Raw genomic sequence first — 21,435 nt, 5'->3', positions numbered from 1 at the left:
TAGATTTTATTGATTTTTTACAGAGAGGAAGGGAGAGGGACAGAGAGTTAGAAACATTGATCAGCTGCCTCCTGCACATTCCCCACTGGGGATATGCCCGCAACCAAGGTATATGCCCTTGACTGGAATCGAACCTGGGACCCTTGAGTCTGCAGGCTGACGCCCTATCCACTGAGCCAAACTGGTTAGGGCATAACTTTGGCTTTTTGAAGGAGGTAGGTTTGTGGGCAGCAGGAAACAATCAGGGAAGACTTTGAGAAAGAGAAGAAATTTAAGCTGGAGCTTGAAGGATAAGAATTTCTTTAAGTAGAGAATGTGAAAAAGGATATCAGAGTGAGCAGCATTCATTCTTTCTTTCCGGGTATAATTTTTGAGAGGATGGGAATAGGGAATATTCAACGAATGGCACTGTTTCTTCTTTAAGTATTTGTGAGTGCCTCCTCTGTGTCAGTTACTGTTCTAGATGCAGCGACAGAGCAATGACCAAAACAAGTTTTACTCTCCTAGAACTTACAGTCTAGTGAGTTGTCAAAATAGATGTGGTACTTGTTTCCCTGTCCCATTGCTCTTATTCACTACCCTTTTTACTGTACTGAGGTCTTTGAACTATAAAGGAAATAATGTCTCATAACCCTTTGGGCATTGTCATCTCCTTATTCGGTGCCATCTACGTCTTTCTTGATTGTTTCTTTCTAGCCAGGTTTTTGCCAGGTCAGTAACTGAGACCGGACACTGTCACTTCCTTAGACAGTAGTGACAATTGATAGTTTTGATAAACACCCAGGTCATTGGAAGATTATGTGGTGTCTTATATTTTAGTGTTATTTTTATTTTACAACATACTTTCAAATTCTTTGAAAATCGATCATCTGTGTGAGTAGCAAGTGGTAAATATTAACTAGAATTCCCCTACTCAATCAAGCCAGTGATTGGCACTCACTTTTACCATGTTTACCTTGGCTGACTCTTCTCCATTTCTTCCAGTTGCTGTGCCGATCCTCAGGGCCCATCTTTTGCCTAGCTGATGTGTGTTTCTGTTTTACCCATGGTCTCTTTATGGCTTTAGGCCATTTTAATTTGGTCAAGTTAAGCCTTTCTTCCCAAGTCTGCAATTGCCTTTGCCTCAATTCTAAGAGAGGCTGACAGTAGGAATGAATCCAAAATTCCATTCATTTTATATTCACCACATCTGGGTTTCTTTTAGCATCATTTTCCCCCTTGAGAATATTTTCAAGGTTCTCCTAATTTTCTAGTGGCTTTTTATTTTTATTTTATTTTTATTTTTTGGTGGCGGTGGAGGGGTGCCTTTTGGAAGATTACTAAGACATTTCCAGGGCTGATTATCTAGTCTTGAGTCTATTTATGTCTATCTCCCTGCTTCTCTACCACCTTCTCTCATATAGTAAAATCATTTCCTTTTCTCTCTTCATTTACTGTGTAGGCATCTTATTCTTATGACCTGAGTTGTTGGTGATACTTACCCATGTTCCCCTTTGTATCCTAAGGAACCATTGATTCCCCAAAGAGGAGTCTTGATTTATCTTGCATTCTCTTGTGTGAGAACACTCCAGTGCAGCGGTTCTCAACCTGTGGGTCGCCACCCCTTTGGGGGTCAAACAACCCTTTCACAGGGGTCGCCTATGACCATCAGAAAACACATATATAATTACATACTGTTTTTGTGATTAATCACTATGGTTTAATTATGTTCAATTTGTAACAATGAAATTGGGGGTCACCACAACATGAGGAACTGTATTAAAGGGTCGCGGCATTAGGAAGGTTGAGAACCACTGAGTTAGAGGAAGCAGCAATTCATTTTCATGTCTCCTGATTTCACATCAGCAACTACCCTAGTTCTGTCAATACTGGAGCTCTCTAGCTAGACATTTGCAGTTGTCAACACTATTCTCAACCACTAGGGGACACTCTGTTGGCCTAATTATGGGGAGAAATCTCCCTTTTCCATTAGTCAGTCTGCATCTGGTCCTGGGGCCCACACTCAGCTCTGTAGGTTGTGTACTGCGCAACTCCAGTGAATTCCATTCACATAAGTATGATGCCTCTGGAGTCATGCAGTTGGGCTTAACCTGACTTTAGCTCACCAAAGGCAATGTCAGTATTTTGTTTTTCAAACCGTAGGCAAAACAGAACCGAAAATACCCACACAAGAACCCTCCCCGCAAAAAGGTTAGATAGGGCCCTAACCTGTTTGGCTCAGTGGATAGAGCGTCGGCCTGCGGACTGGAGGGTCCCAGGTTCGAGGGTCCCAGGTTCGATTCCGGTCAGGGGCATGTACCTTGGTTGCGGGCACGTTCCCAGTGGGGGGCGTGCAGGAGGCAGCTGATCGATGTTTCTCTCTCATTGATGTTTCTAACTCTCTATCCGTCTCCTTTCCTCTCTGTAAAAATTCAATAAAATATATTAAAAAAAAAAGGTTAGATAGGAATACATTCTTCCCCATACTATCATTACATTATTCATATAAATAATACTAGTTTTATTAAACACACAACAAGCAAGCAAACATTTTACATATGTGTGCTCTGGAGTTAGACCTGGGTTAGAATCCCGACTGTAATATTTACTGGCTATGTGGCTTTTTTTTTAGAAAGTTACTTGTCTAAGTGGGGAATCCAGAGTCAGATAGCCCGGGTTCAAAACCTAGTTTTACTCAGTTATTAGTTGTGTAATTTTGAGAAAGTTACTTAACCTATCTAACTTCAGTTTCTTTTTGTATAACATGGGCATAATAATGCCCTCTATGGAGTTGTGGGAGCTCAATAAGATAATATAGTTAGGTACTTTTCATAGGGTCTGGTACATAATAAAAATTAAAAATTAAAAAATTAAATGTATGTAGTTATTATTATTCTCATGTTTCTTTTCCTTTAGCAATCAGTATATTTTATGAAGATGGTATCCTCTTGGTTCAATGTTTAAATATACAAACAAATTTGAAAATAGTTTTTATTGTTCTTAAACTGATATATCCTCCTCCACCAAAACAAACAAAACAAAAAGGCATTCACATTAAAAGATGAATGAGGTTCTCTCCTCCTATTAGTCGGCAGAAATTAGGATTGATTACTATAGCTTTGACAAGAGGATGGGGTATTGGGCATTCTACATATGATTTTGATGGGAAGGTAAATTGATATACGATTTTTGGAGAGCAATTTTTTGGGCAGTATCAGATCTATCCTTTCCTTCAGAAGATGGGAATGTAATCTGTAGAATTATTAACATATGAAGACGTGCACAAATATTTTCAAAGCAGCATTGACAACATTTAAAATGCCCATTGTTACGTAAATCTGAAAAAAATTATGGTTCATCCATACACTGTAGTACAGTGAACCCATTAAAAAGAATGAGACAGACCTGGATATACCTTGAAAAGATGGCCATGATATACTTACTATTAAGTGAAAAAAGGAAAATGCGTAAGAACATATGTAATGTGATCCCATTTTTTTTGGAGGGGGGGAACACCTCAATGTGTCTATGTTTGCATAAGAATAGAAAAAAAGGCCCTGGCTGGTTTTCTCAGTGGTTAGAGTGTCGGTCGGAGGTCCGAAGGGTCTTGAGTTCGATTCCCAGTCAAGGGCACATACCTCAGTTGCAGGCTCCATCCCCAGCCCTGATTGGGGCGCATATGGGAGGCAATCAATCGATGTCTCTCTCTCACATTAATGTTTCTCTCTCTCTCTCTCTCTCTCTCTCTCTCTCTCTCTCTCTCTCTCTCTCTCTTTCTGTCCCACCCACCTCCCTCCCCTCCACACTCTCTAAAAAAATCAATGGAAAAATATCCTCGGTGTGGTAAGAAAAAAGAATAGAACAAAAATCTGGGAGTATACATACCAAATTGTGTACAGGTTACCCCTGAGGAGTGGGTTGGGTGAAGAGAGGGGGTCTGTTACTTATATACTTCTGTAGTGTTTAAACTTAATGTTAAGCATAAACTTAAGTGTTAAGTCGGTATGTTTTGTGGTGTGTGTGGTTGTTTTTTGTTTGTTTGTTTGCTTGTTTTGTAACTTTTTAAAGGGAGGAAACTAAATGGATGAGTTTATGCAGCACAATTCCTTATCCTGATAGAGTTATTTGCCATTTCTTAGCTCTACTGGTTTAGCTTCCTGGGCTCACTAGTGTAGGTTCCTTTCCTCAACTCTCTCTGGGCTGGGAGTGTGTGTGTGTGTGTGTGTGTGTGTGTGTGTGTGTGTGTGTGTGTGTGAGTGGGGATGGGGCGGGGTTCTCAGTCCCTCTGGGAATTTACATTCTAATTCTCTTCCAGAGTGTAAGCACTGATGAGATCCTCTTGGCCATATTAATAGTCTCTTTGCTACTCTGCCCTTTTTAGAACACCCTAATTTCTAATTCTCTAATGACGAATGCACTTTCCTAATTAGTCCCAATAATTCCACTTAGGGCTTTAAGTCTATCTGTACTAACCTTGCACAAGTTTCTCCTTTCTTGAAGATTTCCTTAATTCCTGAACCCTTGAAAACCTGTTCTCAACTCTTGATAGAGGTGTGTCTGGTTGACTTCCTGATATTAAAGCTGGTAGTGTTCTTTGGTGAAGCTTAGAAGATTATCCTTTTGTTCTAGACTAGTTCTAGCCGAGGGTTGGTAATAATAATGTGACTTCTAGTGGCATAGCCTCATTCTTGGCATATTCTTACCTATGTTTACCTTCTTGCCAAAATAACAGAAGGCTTCCTTCTTTTCTGGTTTTGAAGATTTGTGTCCTCTACACCCCCATTCCCCTTAGTGGACCTCCCACTGGACTCCATCTTTTATTCTGCACTTCTTCATCCTGTCCTCTTTTCCTACCCTTCCCCAATTCCTGAACCCTTCCCCTGTGCCTAGTGGAATTGGTAGTGCATCATGAGCAAAATCTTATCTCCAGCCTCTTCTCTGAGCATTCTTTTCTCCTTCTTGCTCAGAAACCTGGTATTGCCCTGAAGACACTTCTTTCTCTGCAGCCTTCTCACAGGGTGGCTGTATTTCCCCCCCTAGTCCTGTAACCACTGACTATTGAAGTGAGGTGTATCTTCTTTGCTTCTAATTGCTGCTTTCTCACCATTTTCCTTCCTCCCTTAAAAAGTCCGGTTTTGAATCTATCACCCAGTCCTCTTCATTGTTGTAATGCACTGACTCTGAGTCATTCCCACTCATTTCTTGAGGACTTTAGTTCCTGACTCACTGCCACTTTCTCCAGTTTTCTCTGGTTGTCTTGACTTCTGCTCTATCTCATTCACTGATTTCTGTAGGCATGCTCTAGAACAGTGGTTTTCATCGAGGGGAGATTTTGCCCTTAGGGAAAATTTGGCAATGTCTAGAGACTGGCATCTAGTGTAGTGGATAGCATCCGGGGGCATTGCTCAGCATCCAATAGTACCCAGGATGGCCCCCCATGACAAAGGCTTGTCCAGCCCCAAGTGTCAGCAGTGCTGCTGTTTAGAAACTCTGCTCTAGAGTCTACTCTAGACCTTGTCATCACCAAAACTGTAACCCCCAGAAAGCTCAATTTTACATATCCTCCTTTCCAACCACTTCCTCCTCTATTGTTCCTGCTCTCTCTCTACCTCTACTCAACATTCCCTTAATCCCACAGAGACCTGCAGTTAGTTCATTGATCTTACCCTCCTTTATTGTCCTGACTCCTTTGATGTCCTGCTTTCCTTCCTTACCCAGCTTCTATGGTCAATCATTATAATTATTTCCTGCATTGACACTTGATTCTACTGACCATCTCTTATGTTGTGTATAGTTAAATCCAAATTTTCTACCTCTTCCATACCTGCATATACAGTCAAGCGTAGTCAGGAAAAAACAAACACATAACCACCAGGCTGACTAGTTTCAATTTAAGTTCTTGAACGTGAATCTCAAATGTACCCTTAATACTGCCAGACAATTATAATATTTCCCTAATCTATTAATTTTCTGATCATTCTACATGACTTTCACACCTTGTTCTCTTTCCTCAAGTCCCTGATACCTTAACCTTACATCCTATTTTGCAGGGGGGAAAAAAAGAAAAGTCAATCAGAAGTGAACTTTAACAGATTTACACCATCACTTATATTTACTCTAACATCTATTCCCTCATACACTGCTTTTCTACTTGCTACATAGATGAATGAGCTGTTTGTCTGAAGGCAGTCCCTCCATTTGTGCATTAGGTTCCATGTCACCTATCAAAGAATTCTGTCTGGTAATTCTCTCTCTAACTTTTTTCTTCCTATAGGCTTATCTTATTAATATACAAATGTGCTATTATGTTTCCCATTTAAAAAATCCTCCTCTTGATACCCCAATTTGCCCACCAGTGACTACCCTACTTTTTTGCTCTCTTTACTACAAAACTTCTTACAAGAGTTGTTTATTTTTATTATGTTCCTCTTTTCCAGTTCTCTCTGGTTCTCATCTTATCTAGTCTATAAGCAGCCTTTTATATAGTGGTCATACAATGCTCCTACTTTCTTTTCTTCTTCTTCCTCCTCCTCCACTTCCTCCTCCTCCTTTTCCTTCTTCTATATTGTATTTGGAATTGATAAAACATTTGGAACTGAAAAAAATCATCCTACAGATAAAGTTCTAAGTACAGAGTCTGTCCCCAACCATAAAGTTTTACATCAACTGTACAGAACAAAATTAGCAACAAGTAATCTTTGGCACTAGAGTGGGTAATTCCTTAGCTGTTCATACAATATCCAAACAGCACACCACATGACATTAGATTGCTGGTTAACAGTTGAATTTTACATTTAAGTTACCTTAAAAAGTTGAAAGTCCTAGCTTAGTTTGTCAGTATCAATATACTAACCATAGCTAACAGTGCCTAAGGTAGAGACTTCTGTGAGAGATTTATTAAAGAAAACACAACTGAGAGTACAGTAAAGAGGAAGGTTTCCAATCATGGAAGCATATAGCCAAATGTCTTTGTTCAACAAGCCAACCTTTGAAATGTAGAACTCTTGCTTCTTTAATTTCTGTGGTGATTTTGCACAGGATAGAACTTTCTTCTGTTTGGACTCCTGGGTTTTAGAATATCTCAGTAATGATGTTAACTGATTTTGGGTTGTGCACATTCCATGTTAATAATCACCCAGTCCTTCATGACACACTTTCTTCATTTGGTTGCCAGAGCTGTGCACCTTCCAGGCTTTATTTTCTACTTCTTGGTTCCTTCTTCACAATCCCCTTTGCTGATTCCTTCTTTTCTGCACTAACCTCAGGGTTCAGTCTTTGTTCCTCTACTATTGTCTACAAACATTTACTCTGTTGGTGATTACATTCAATCTCATGGCTTTAAATACCATCTTTAAACCTATATCTCCAGCCCAGACCCTCCCAAATCCCAAACTTGTGTTTCCAGTGCTTTTTCAACATTTCCACTTGAAAGTCTAAGAAATATCTCAAACTCGACATATTCAACCTGAACCCTGATTTTTCCTCCTCTCCCTATCTCACATACTCCAAGCATACTTCCCCTATAACCTTCTCCTCCTCAACTGATGGCAACTCCAACCTTCCACTTGCTTGGGTTAAAAATTTTGGAGTCATGTTTGACTCCGTCTTTCTCTCATATCCCACATCCAGTCCATCAGGAAATTCTTTTGGCTTTTCCTTAAAAATAAATACAGGCTTTGCCACTGCTTCTACAACCTTGATCTGAGCCACTATCATTTCTTGCTTAGATGACTGCAGTAGCCTCCTAACTTGTCTTTGTGCTTCCTCCTTTGCTCTCCTAAAGTCTCTTCTTAACTTGGAAGCTGGAGTGATCCTTTAAAGTTCTTACAAAAGCCACCTTGGTAGTTAGACTCAATGGAAGTGAGAAAGGAAGAAAGCTGATTAGGCCACGTGTTTCCTACTGCTAGCCTTTCTTTGTATCCACTGTTCCCTATCCCTTTCTAGCTAGGGACGGATACAGTCTTTCACATCCCTGGTCAGCCTTTTCTTTAGATCCTCCCTTAGGTGCTCTTCTCCTCTATCTAGTGGCCTGTGGGGGACGGGATGGTATTATTCCCTGGTATGGGAATCAGAAGGAATACAATTCCTCTCTCACTCTCTTCTGTTTTGGTGGGCTGGAGGGCTGGAGCCTTGACAGATAATGTTTTATTATCAACAGGTGTTCAAGATACCCTGTAACCAGAGCCTAGATTTGGTCCTTCCTTCATCCCCTCACCTGGAGATGAACCCTGTAGTAGCTGCTCTGTTCCCTAGGGTCAGCCTGGTGTCAGGGCTGCCTGTTCTCGCCTTCTAAGTGAGCCTGAGGATAGGGGGTTAGCAAGTCTGTGGGAATCTTTTTTTAAAATATATATATTTTATTGATTTCAGAGAGGAAGGGAGAGGGAGAAAGAGAGATAGAAACATCAATGATGAGAGAGAATTATTGATGGCTGCTTCCTGCATGCCCCCTACTGGGGATTGAGCCTGCAATCTGGGCATGTGCTCCTGTCTGGAATCAAACCTGGGACCCTTTAGTTCGCAGGTTGGCGATGCTCTATCTGCTGAGCCAAACCAGCTAGGGCAGTGGGAATCTTAAACCCACAAAATTATGGCTTCCTGTATCAGTTAGGATATTCTAAATTAGGTAATCAGGAACTCTCTTCTCTTCAGTACAACCTAGATCCAAAAGAGTGTGTCATGTACTGGACCTATAAATGAGCTGGAGTTTTGAGTTTCAGTACCATAGACAGGAGAGAGAACAAGGAATGCATAAGTCCTGGCCTGAGGAGCCAGAAGTCTCAGGAAGCAGCTTTTAGCCTCAAGCCGTGTTCACATTCATGTAGAATTTCCTCCTAATCAGACCTGTCTTGACTCCTCTGCAGATTCACACTTCTCTCCTTCTCCAGCCCTTTTCTCCCACCACCCACCCCCTTCACTACCCCCTACAGTGCCACCACACTCCTGCTCTGAGTTGAGGTCTGACTTGAAGTCTATCTTTTAACCTCTGGTTTTTGTTTTTTTTCTCCCTATATTTCATTTTTTCTGGTATCTCTTTAATGTCTTGTTGGACCTGCTTAATTTTCCCTAGGCACTAGATTTTAGAGTCATCTTTGGACAATTTTAGGTTACATCCTTCTACTGCTACCTCAGCCATGGATTAGGCAGGTGCCCTGTTGTGAATGAGTATTTTGAGTTAATAACTAGCAATTGACCTTCTAGCATTTCAACTTCCTAACCCCACAAACGCCAGTCTCCTTGACTTTCTGGAAAATGACTTGATATCCAGAATGGTGTTTTTCCCCCCTAGAACTTTGGACTCCTTGGAATCCTGCGCTTCCTTAAACTCAGAGTCCCCAGGGCAGGCATGGGTATACTCTGGAGAGTGTGTCCCTCAATGGACTTGTGGTGCTTGAACTTCGGCAGTCAAGCAGATGTTGTGTTAAATAATTTTCACTTTTTCCTTTGGATGTTTGATTTGGATTTCACTGTTAAAAGATATATATTTATTTAAAATATATACATATATTTTAAAAAATATATTTTTATTATAAAATATCTACACTAATAAAAGAGAAAAATGGTAATTGGTGTACGACGCTACCCTTTTCATTGGCTAATCAGGGCTATATGCAAATTAACTGCCAACTAAGATTGGCAGTTAACCGCCAACTAAGATTCGCAGTTAACTGCCAACAAGATGGCGGTTAATTTGCATATGTAGGCACAATGCAGGGAGGCGAAAGGGAAAGCAGGAAGAAGCCCCCTGCCACTGACAGTGATCGGAAACCCAGGGGGGAGCTAAGAGCTGGGGGGCAGGGCAAAGACGGCCCTGGGGCCGCCTTTGCCCTGCCCCCCAGCCATGATCAGAGAATCAGGTGCCTTTTCCGCCCTGGCCAGTGATAGCAGGAAGTAGGGGTGGAGCCAGCGATGGGAGCTGGGCACGGTCGAAGCTGGCAGTCCCAGGAGCTAGGGGTCCCTTGCCTGGGCCTAAAGCGAAGCCCACGATTGCGGGGCCGCTGCAGCTGCGGGTCCCCACTGCCCGGGCCGGAAGCCTCAGCCAGAGGCGTCCTGCAGGGGCAGGGGCGGAGCCTGCAACCGCGGGGAGCTGGGGGTCCCCTGCCCAGGCCTGACACCTCTGCCGGAGGCCTCAGGCCTGGTCAAGGGGCCAATCTGGTGATTGGTGATCGGAGGGTGATGAGGGTCAACTCCTCTGGCCGAGGCATCAGGCCTGGGCGGGGGGCTGGGGGTCCCCTGCCCAGGCCTGATGCCTGGGCCAGAGGCATCAGGCCTGGGTGGGGGGCGGAGCGGGGATTGGGGGGATATGATGGTTCCCTTGCCCAGGCCTGAAGCCTGGGTCAGAGGTGTCAGGCTTGGGCGGGGGGTGGAGCAAGTGATCAGAGGGAGATGGGGGTCCCCTGCCCAGGCATGATTCCTGGGCCAGAGGCCTCAGGCCTGGGCGGGGGTCAGAGCCAGTGATCGGGGAGAGATGGGGGTTCCCCTGTCCAAGCCTGACACCTCTGGTGGAGGCGTCAGGCCTGGGCAAGGGGCCGATCAGGCGATCGGAGGGTGATGGGGGTCTACGCCTCTGGCCGAGGCATCAGGCCTGGGCAAGGGGCTGAGCCAGCAATCGGAGGGGTCTGGGGGTCCCCTGCCCAGGCCTGACGCCTGGGCCAGAGGCATCAGGCCTGGGCTGGGGGCAGAACCAGTGATGGGGGGAAATGAGGGTCCCCTGTCCAGGCCTGACACCTCTGTCAGAGGCGTCAGGCCTGGGCAAAGGGCTGATCCTGCGATTGGAGGGTGATGGGGGTCAACGCCTGAGGGCTCCCAGTATGTGAGAGGGGGCAGGCTGGGCTGAGGGACACTCCCCCACACACACACCCAGTGCACGAATTTCGTGCACCGGGCCCCTAGTTTAATACATATAAAAATCTATGAGGTATATAGAATAACAAAACACATTATGTACCCATCACTCAATGCATTTTTTTTTACTCAATGCATTTTAAAACAATTAATAGTAATATTCAATCCCTTATATCCTGACTTTCCTGTATGCCCTCAGTGGGATTACAAACAGTGGGAAGAGCACTAGACAAAACTACTGTGGCACTAGCAGTATCTGTGATTTTGTCACCAAAGAAATCACAGATATTTTCCTACATTTTTATTGTTGCTGGGGATATCATGCAATGTAGTTTATGCTCATCACTACTTGAAATATGATAGTTGTTAGAGCCACTACTAGATCTTGTAATTTAATGTGTCAATAAAAAAACACGTTATTACACATTTGTTTTTTAAATACTTGGATAATGGCATTTTAATTAATTAGTTTATTTGATAATGCTATCTGTTTTATTTTATGCATTTAAAAAGGACCCAGAGCCTTCACTAGCTTGCCAGAGGAGTTCATAGCATAAAAACAACAACTAAGAATCCATGCTCACGACTTTCAGGTCACATGACTGAGGGAGAGAGTCTGGTCTAGGGATTGAGTTTTCTTGGGTCAGGTGTCCATCCACCATGTAATTTTCTGGGGCTGTGGGATTATGGTCACAGATCTTCCCCCTCCCTCATTTTGCCTTTTCAAGGAGGGCTATGGGGGAATAGGAGATACTTCCAGAGAAGGGATTTTTCCTGAATTGGCCACCTTAGTTTATCTGTATTCATTTTTATTTGATAAAGAGAACAGTTTTCTTTCATAGCCATCCATCTAGAAAATATGTGCTATTGATCATCAAAGGAACCAGGAAGAAGAGTGTAGATATATCAATATGAATTTAGAAAGAGCCATACTGATGACACTAAGTAGCGTTACTATATTGGTTTGGTAAGAAAACATAGTAGTGATTGGAATAATAGCAAAGTTTCGATGTTGAATGAAAAAAATATATTTTCCTCTCCCCTTACTCAGGATCATGGATCCCGGGAGAGCCACTCTTCCACACTCATTTTCTCCAAATTATAGTATTTTCAATGTTGATTATGGAAGGGCTCAGTGTATTCATCTAAGATTTGCAAGTCCTTACACCAGGAGGACAACATGACCCTATCTGCTCAGAGAGGGGTGAGGGAGAGTAATGCTGAGATTAATGCTGGGGTTGAGTTCAGAATTTGAGCAGAATGTCCAGAGAATCTCATTTTCCGATAACACTCTCACACAGATTTAGTTGCAGAACATCATTTCCCACATAACACTGTTTCTCCTTGCCAGCTCTCCTACAGGCCCATCACTAATTCTGCTAGACCTGGCAGCAGTGATTTGGGCTGAGGCTATTAGCTGGCTGGTTCCTGTGGATTTGCCTTCTGTTTTCAACCCAACATGCTATTCTGATTTAATGGACATACCTTGACCTCATTCCCACCATCCAGATCTACCCCATGGTCTTGCTTCTGTTTGCTGCCAGTGCAGATTAAAAGCAGGGAGTTTGGGGGGTAGGGCCAGGAAATCCCTGACAAGGATGAAAAATCCTGCCTACTTTCTGCTGTTCTCTCATAGTAGACTGTGCACAGACCCCTATCATAGAACTGAACATATTTTGCTGAATGCACAATCATTCAGTTATTTCTTTGGACCTAGAACAATCTGGCTTAGAGATGTCTAGTAAGTGATTCTTGAATGAATAAATGTATTTGTTTCTGTAGCTTGAGACTTTTCCTCTGATTCTGTTTTCATGACATTATCTCCTGTTATTAAGCAAGGACTTATTCTGTGTGTGTGTGTGTGTGTGTGTGTGTGTGTGTGTGTGTGATACACCCTTGTTCATTTAATGAATTTGAAGCAGCTTTTTCAATAATCCTTTGACTTCTGTTATCTCCCAGTCCTAAAAAAACAGTGTCCCTTTGATGTATCCTAAGCGTTCGCAGTAGAATATACTTACTGGCGACTAATTCAGCATTCCTAGACCTCAGGCTGGCTTTAGCAGGAAGTGCCCTTTGAGGTGAAGTCAGGTTGAATGGTCTGAGAACCTCAGGGCACTGACGTGGGAAGGTGATGTGGGCTCAGCACTTCCAGGTCTAGTTATTCCTTCTTTGTGGGTCTTAGGGAGACTCTCATCAACCTGCTGCCCCCACCTCCCCCAGCTAGTACATCCCTTGCTTGATAGCAGCTGCTCTTGCCCTTAGAATGCCTATATGAAGAGCCTTATAAGGAAAGAACTTACAGAAATGGCTCTGAGGTTGTGCTGCTGTCCCTAGCTTAAACTTCATTGGGCTGTGGGCATGGGGTTCCAGGAGTGCAAAAGGAAGAGCCAAGAAGTCCCCAGTTTCAGCCTTTTGCTTTTTGGACTCAGTGAGAGATTGCCAACCAGGGGCTCATATCCACCTGGCCTAGTCAGAAGAGGGGCCTCCACCAGAATTGAGATAATCTTCCACCACAAAGCTTTGCAGCAAGTATATATGCCATATCATCCATGAGGATAGTGGCCATGTCTTCACCCCCAAATGGAATTCCCAGCACCTACTTCAGAACCTGGCACATAGTAGGTACTTGGTAAACATTTGCTAAATGAACCTGAACTCCAGGAGCTCACAGCCTAGTGGAAACACATAAACAAATAAATAATTGAAAAGACAGTCATTCTGAGGGAAAATAATAGAGTGCAATAAAAGAGCAAACACTTTAGATGACAGGGTTAGGGGCCTGAAGTGACATTTAAACTGAGATCTGAAAGATGAGAAAGAACCAAGCACTTGAAGAGCGGGGAAGATAGTATTATAGGAGATGCCCTTAAGCCCCTGGCCAGTTCATGGCAATGCTGAGGAGGCCGTCTGCATGCCTATTTATCTAGATTTTTGTAGGCTATTTATAGAAAAAAAGAAGGGTCTACTGTTGATTCATGGTTAGTCTGTTCACCGCTGCCCCCACCCCACACCGTTCCTTACATATCCAGCTTTGTTTTATAATGCCTTAGACCTAGTGTTATTGACTGGGAATCAAAGGCTCTAGTGTGTGCCTGGCCATGAAGAACAATTATTTGTTTATGTGTCTGACTCCCTAGCCAGACTATGAGCTCCTTGAAGGCAGTGAACTCCATCTTCTCCTTAGGACACAGCACGCTATCTGGCCCACTCAACAATTTTGTTTAATGATTGAATTAATAATAAGAGTTACTATTTATTGAGTGCTTTCTATGTGCCAGGCAGTCTAGTGACACTTTACATGCATTATCTCATTTAATCCTCATCCTAAAGAGAACAGTTCCCTCGTCACTTTCTTCATGGTGTTACTATTCCTATTATACAATTGGAGAAACTGAAGCTTAGAAAGGTAAAGTAATGGACTTGGGATTTGAGCAGTTCAATTCCAGAACCTACACAGTTTTGCTTAAATAAAGTGTGTTTTCTGGTTGCCTTCAAGTAGCTGAGATTGATTGGAACTTTCAAGGGAAAAGACTTAATGTGCTACATACATGGCCTCTTTTAACAATCCTCACAACAAGCCTCATTGAAAGGAATTATTTTATTCATTTATAGAGAGAAAATTGAGGCTCAAAGAGATTAAGTTAACTTAGCCAAGATCATAAAGACAAATACGTAAGTGGTGGACTTTTTTTCAAAACTAGTCCCATGTGACTCTACCTCCTGTGCTCTGTCCCCATTCTGTGCTAGCTACCATCACTCGTAGTCACTAGGCAGTAATCTGCTCTACTGACTGTGTCTAAGTCATTCAAAAGTTGTCCAGGCCTGTTGGGAGCCAGAGAGTCTATTTCTGAAAAAAGGGAACAGAATGGAGAACAGGCAGAGGAAAGGGGGAGAGTGGAGAGTTTATCTTTTTAAAATCCTTTTTCAAAATTGAGAAATAATTCACATACCATAACATTTACCAAAAAGTATACACCGAAAGTGTCCAATAGTTTTTACAATGATAAATGGTTTTACAATATTCACAAGTTGTGCAACCATAACTACTATCTACTTTCAGAACCTTTTCATCACCCCCAAAAGAAACCCTGTACCCACATGCAGCCATTCTCCATTCCCCTTCTCTCCTAGCTGTTGGAAAACACTAACCTACTTTCTGTCTCTGTGTGGATTTGCCTATTTGAAATATTTCATACAGATGGAATCATACAATATATGGCCTTTTGTGTCTGAATTCTTTCTCTTAGCATTATGTTTTCAAGGTTCATCCATCAAGGCAAGTATCAGCACTTCATTCCTTTTTAAAAATATATATTTTTTTATTGATTTCAGAAAGGAAGGAAGAAGGAGAGAAAGATAGAAACATCAATGAGAGAGAATCATTCATTGGCTGCCTCCTGCATGTCCCACACTGGGGACCGAGCCTGCAGCCTTGGCATGTGCCCTGACTAGAATTGAACTGTGACCTTCTGGTTCATAGGTTGATGCTTAACCATTGAGCCACACTCGCTGGACAGTGCTTCATTCTTTTTTTTATGACAGAATAATATGCCATTATTTGGCTATCTCATATTTTGTTTATTCATTTGTCAGGTGATGGGCAGTTGGGTAGTTTTCACTTTTGGGTTATTATGAATAATGCTGCTATGAACATTTGTGTGTAAATATTTATTAATCCTTACCCAAGGATGTTTTTTCCCATTGATTTTTTAGAGAGAATGAAAGGGAGGGAGAGAGACAGAGAAACATTGATGTGAGAGAGACACATTGACTGATTGCCTCCTGCATGTGCCTCAACTGGGGCCAGGGATTGAGCCTGCAACCAAGATACGTCCCCTTGCCTGGAATTGAAACCATGACCCTTCAATTTGCAGGCCAACACTCTAACCACTGAGCCAAATTAGCTAGGACATGTGTGCAAGTGTTTGTATGAACATATGCTTTCAATTATTTTGGGTATATATGCCGAGAAGTGCAATTGCTGGTTAGCATAGTAACTCTACATATAACTTTTTGAGGACCTGCAAAATTGTTTTTTTTATCATGGTTTATCTTTTATTAATAGTCTTTTATTAATTGAAATATAAGGTACATACAGAAAAGTGTCCATATAATAAGCATATAGCTTAAAGATTTATTTCAAAATGAGCATAGCCATGTAATCAGCACTCAAATTAAGAACTAAAAAATTGTCAGTACTCAGTATCTACCACCTCTAAAGGGTAACCACTCCTCTAACTTCCAACATGATCCTACCTAATAAAGAGGGAATATGCTAATTGACCCTCGCACCATCGCAAAGATGGCGGCGCCCACAGCCAATGAGGAGGGAATATGCCAATTGACTGCCATGCCCTCAAAGATGGCAGCGCCCACAGCCACAAGATGGCTGGCAGGGGAGGGCAGTTGGGGGGAACCAGGCCTGCAGGGGAGGGCAGTTAGGGGAGACCAGGCTGGCAGGGGAGGGCAGTTGGGGGCAATCAGGCCGGCAGGGGAGCAGTTAGGCGTCAATCAGACTGGCAGGGGAGTGGTTAGAGGGTGATCAGGCTGGCAGGCAGGTGAGCGGTTGGGAGCCAGCAGTCCCAGATTGTGAGAGGGATGTCTGACTGCCAGTTTAGATTGGGCCTAAACCGGCAGTCGGACATTCCCCAAGGGGTCCCAGATTGGAGAGGGTGCAGACTGGGCTGAGGGACACCACCACCTCCCCTCCCCCCCAGTGCACGAGTTTCATGCACTGGGCCTCTAGTAGATTAATATGCCTATTTTGAATTTCATACAAATGGAATCATGGTATATACTCTTTTGTGTCTGATTTCTTTCACTCAACAAAATGTTTATTAAATCCATCCATGTAGTGTTTAACAGTACTTTGTTAATTTTCTTTTTTAAAAAAATATGTTTTTATTGATTTTAGAGAGAGGGAAAGGGAGAAAGAGAGATAGAACATGGATGAGAAAGAAAAATCAACATCTATGGGCTGCCTCCTGTACGCCCCGTACTGGGGATCAAGCCTGCAACCTGGGCATGTGCCCTCACCAGGAATCAAATCAGTGACCTCTCAATGCATGGGTTGACACTCAACCACTGAGCCACATGGGCCAGTGTAGCATAGGCTAATTTTCATTTCTGTATAATATTTCATTGTATTACTGTACCACAATTTGTCCATTTATGTTGGATATACAGGATGGGGCAAAAGTAAGTTTACAATTGTGAGTATGCAAAACACAGTTTATTCTTGTATTATTATTTATTAATTATTATATCATTTTCCATATGGACAACTGTAAACCTACTTTTGCCCCACCCTGTATACACAAGTGAAATGGTTGTTTCATAGTTATGCATATGTTTAGATTTAGTAGCTACTTCCAAAGTGACTATATCAATTTATACTCACACAGGCAGTATTATGAGAGTCCTAGTTGTATCATATCCTTGTCAACACTTGTGTTGTCTTTTTCCATTTAGCCATTATTGTGGTTTTGATTTCCCTAATAACTAATGAGGTCCTGTACATTTGCATGTAAATATTGGTCATTTAGATATGACCAAACCTTTTGCTAATTCTCTGTTGTGTTGTCTTTTTCTTATTGATTTTTAATAATTCTTCATATATTCTGGAAACAAGTCTTTGTTGATTACATGTATTGCAAATATTTTTCCCATTCTATAGCTTACTTTTTTTGATCTTTTGTGTCTTTTGACGAAGAGGTTCCTAATTTTATTCTTTTCACCTTTGTTTTTAAACCAGAACTTTTCTTTTTCTTATTTTTCTATTATAGTTTACATTCAATATTATTTTGTATTAACTTCAGGTGAACAGCATAGTGGTTAGAAAATCACATACTAGCCCTGCCCAGTGTGCTCAGTGGTTAGAGTGTTGGCCTGTGCACTGAAGTGTCATGGGTTTGATACCTAGTCAAGGGCACATGCTTGGGTTTCAGGTTCAATCCCCAGTCTGAATCGGGGCATATGGGGGAGGTAACCAATTAATGTGTCTCTCTCACATGGATTCTCTCTCTCTCTCTCTCTCTCTCTCTCTCTCTCTCTCTCTCTCTCCCTCCCTCCCTCCCTCCCTCCTTCCCTTCCACTCTCTCTAAAAGTCAGTGGGAAAAATATCCTCAGGTGAGGATTAACAAAAATGAAAATCATATACTTTACAAAGTGTTCCTCCTGATATTTTCTTTAAAAAAATTTATTGATTTCAGAGAGGGAGAGGGAAATAAAAACATCAATGATGAGAGAGAATCATTGATCAGCTGCCTCCTGCACACACCCCCACTGGGCAAGGAATCGAACTATGATCTCCTGGTTCATGGTTCGATGTTCAACCACTGAGCCACACTGGCTGGACCCTCCTGATATTTTCAGTACTCACTTGGTACCATACATAGTTATTACAATAATATTGACTATATGCCATACTTTACATCCCTGTGACTATTTTGTAACTACCAAAATCCTTTCACTTTTTTCACCGAGTCTCCCAACACCCCTTCCCTCTGGCAACCATCAGTCTATTCTCTCTATCTATGAGTCTATTTTAATTTTGTTTGTTCATTTATTTTGTTCTTTAGATTCTACATATAAGTGAAATTATATGGTATTTGTCTTTCTCTAACTGACTTATTTTACCTAGCATAATACCCTGTAGGTCCCATCCAGGCTGTCACAAATGGTAAAATCTCATTTTTTATGACAGAGTAATATTCCATTGTATATATGTACCACAACTCTTTTCATCCACTTGTCTATTTATGGGCACTTGGGTTGCTTCCTTATCATGGCTATTGTAAATAATGCTGCAGTGAACATAGGGGTGCATATAGTCTCTCGAATTAGTGTTTTGGGTTTCTTCGTATATATACCCAGAAGTGAAATCACTGGGTCAGAAGGCAGCTGCACTGATAGTGAATAGTAGCTACACCAGTCTGCATTCCCACCATCAGTGCATGAGGGCTCCCTTTTTTCCACATCCTCACCAGCATACTTGTTGATTTATTGATGATAGCCATTCTGATATGTGTGAGATGGTATCTCATTGTGGTTTTAATTTGCATTCTCTGATGATTATGATGTTGAGCATCTTTTCATATATCTATTGGCCATCTGTATGTCTTCTTTGGAGATATGTCTATTCAGATAGAGGTTCCTAATTCTAATGTAGTCCAATTTATCTTCTTTTCTTTCTTTCTTTTTTTTTTTAAAATATATTTTATTGATTTTTTATGGAGAGGAAGGTAGAGGGATAGAGAGTTAGAAACATCAATGAGACAGAAACATTGATCAGCTGCCTCCTGCACACCTCCCACTGGGGATGTGGGCGCAACCAAGGTACATGCCCTTGACCGGAATCGAACCTGGGACCCTTCAGTCCGCAGGCCAGTGCTCTATCCACTGAGCCAAACCGGTTAGGGCACTTCTTTTCTTTCTTTATGATCTGTGTCCTATTAAGAAATCTTTACCTACCTAAGGTCGTGGAGGTCAGGCCTTGATCACGAGTGTGTGTGTGTGTGTGTGTGTGAGTGTGTGTGTGTGTGTGTGTGTGTGTGAGTGTGTGTGTATGTGCATGATGTGGTATATCACCCTATAGAATAAGATGTTGCCGGGTGGAGAGGACATTGTGTCACCCTACAGGGAGCAGGCAGAGTGGGGTCAGGGAACTCATGAGATCACAGCCTCAGTGGGCTGTGTTCCCAGCTGTCAAGCGTGTAATCTGGCGTGAAAGAGAATCCCTTTGGTGGTAGATGTTCTACAGAGAGTACTGCTGGGTCCTCTAAATCACCTCTGTGCCCTACAGACCCAGCTGACTGTCCTCTGTACTCCACTGAAACAGAAAAGAAAAAAAAGGAATGGCACTTACGTGCTGAGCTCGTGGCACAGGGCAGGGATCCGAGCGCTCAGAGCCAGATGCCTGCCTTGGAGCTGAGTGTTTCTTTTTGTTACTAAATCTGATGCTTTTTCCTTTCTGCTTTCGACCACATTGCTTCATTTCCATTTGGGAAAAGGATGGATTTGAGAGAGGTGCAAAACTATCATTCCGACTTCCCCTCCCCCCCACCCCAGGCTGGTTGGAGCCCCCTCCCTGAACCAGAGCCGACAGGAACTGCTTGTTCTCCTTGGAGAAGGAGGGGGGAGAAAAGAAGGAATGAGAGTTGCTACTGCACTTTCTGAGGGCCTCCGAGGATCCGTCCCCCCAGGAAACCACTTTTGTCCCCCCAGCCCCTTTGCTGCTGTCAGTCGCTCTCCAGACTAGAAAGCCCTGGTTTGTGTGTGCCTGGGTGGGGCTTCGGGACAGTTAGGGCTCTGGCCCCCGAAGGGGAGGGGGTGCTTAAGGAGTGAGCAAAGGGTCACAGCTTAGGCTGTACCATTTGCTTGTCACCTTGAGAAGTTCCACCTTGTCTAGCAAAACCTCCTTTCAGAGGCAGCCACCACAAAGGGCTCTTATGAGAGCAGCGGCCCCTGCCCCCACCTTTACTTCCACTCCCTTTGCCATTATTTTTCTTTTGGGGCAGAGCTGAGGGGCCTTCCTGCTATGGCTTTGAGGGGCTGTACTTATTTTAAAAGCAATTTAGAATCTAGAGCCTCCCCATACCAGAGATTCATTTTCCTGATTTTCTGGTACTATTGGAGGATATTCAAGGGGTTAAGTCAGCTTTCCTTCTCTGGAGGGCATTGTGTCTTTTCTTCTTCAGCCTCTTGAGCTATTTGGAGATTTAAGGAAGAAGGTGAGAGCTAGCATCTAGTACGACTCAACTCGACCTCAGAACACGGACCAGCCTTCTTCTGGGGTGGGTGGGAGGGAGAAATGGGGGTCTCATTGGGTGATTCTAAAAGGCATCAGAGTGAATGGTTCAGTGTATGTGCTGGAGCTCAGCTTCCTGGGTCTCTCCCCTCCCCATTCTGCCACTTTTTAGCTGTGGGCTTGGCCAAGTTACTTAACCTCTCTGAGCCTTTGTTTTCTCATATACAAAATGAGAATGATTTTAGTGTCTAACTGATAGGATTACTGTGGAGATCAATTGAGATAATGCATTAAATGCTTAGCCTAGTGCCTAGTACTTCAAACGCATTCCAAAATGTCAATCTTACCAATATCATCCAAGTGTTCCGTTTGGACCTCTCTATATTGTTTTTCTTCCCACCTTTAGTCTCTTCTGACTGTGTAGTTCAGGGCACTAGGTAAGTCTCAAATGGAACTACAAACACATAAATAATGTAAGCAAGACTGGTCTTTTATCTCAAATTGTTTTAAACTCTGCACCTATCTTATCTCCATTGTATGTCCAGCACCATGAGAGAGAGTGAAGCAGCAAAAGTAACCCATTTTGGTAGGCAGTCACAAAGAAAGTGAACTAATGATTTGACTAGATTGCATACATGCATGCTTGAGTGTATGTATACATGCTTTCATCCATCCTCCCACCTCGTTTTAAAAGGGTGGAGGGGTGAATAGACTATAATTAATTTGCAAGTTTCAAATACAAGATTAAGTTCAGGCCTCTGTTTTTCCTTAGCCGAGCCCAGCGTTGAGTGGGTGGTGCTCAGGAGTCAGAGGCGTATGGGAGAGCATGCAGAGGTCAGCGGCGGCAGGCGGAATGGTCAGGGTAG

The 21,435-nt window shown here is 42.7% G+C and overlaps 1 protein-coding gene across 3 annotated transcripts in view; it reads left to right on the top strand.

Moving 5' to 3' along the window:
* Positions 1-21,435, top strand: part of NHEJ1 (non-homologous end joining factor 1) — an 81,039-nt gene that overhangs the window by 51,431 nt on the left and 8,173 nt on the right. The gene's annotated exons all lie outside the window — the stretch shown is intronic.

This window comes from Myotis daubentonii, chromosome 7 (assembly GCF_963259705.1).
Source record: "Myotis daubentonii chromosome 7, mMyoDau2.1, whole genome shotgun sequence".
Lineage (NCBI taxonomy): Eukaryota > Metazoa > Chordata > Mammalia > Chiroptera > Vespertilionidae > Myotis > Myotis daubentonii.
This window is presented reverse-complemented; position numbering and strand designations above follow the sequence as displayed.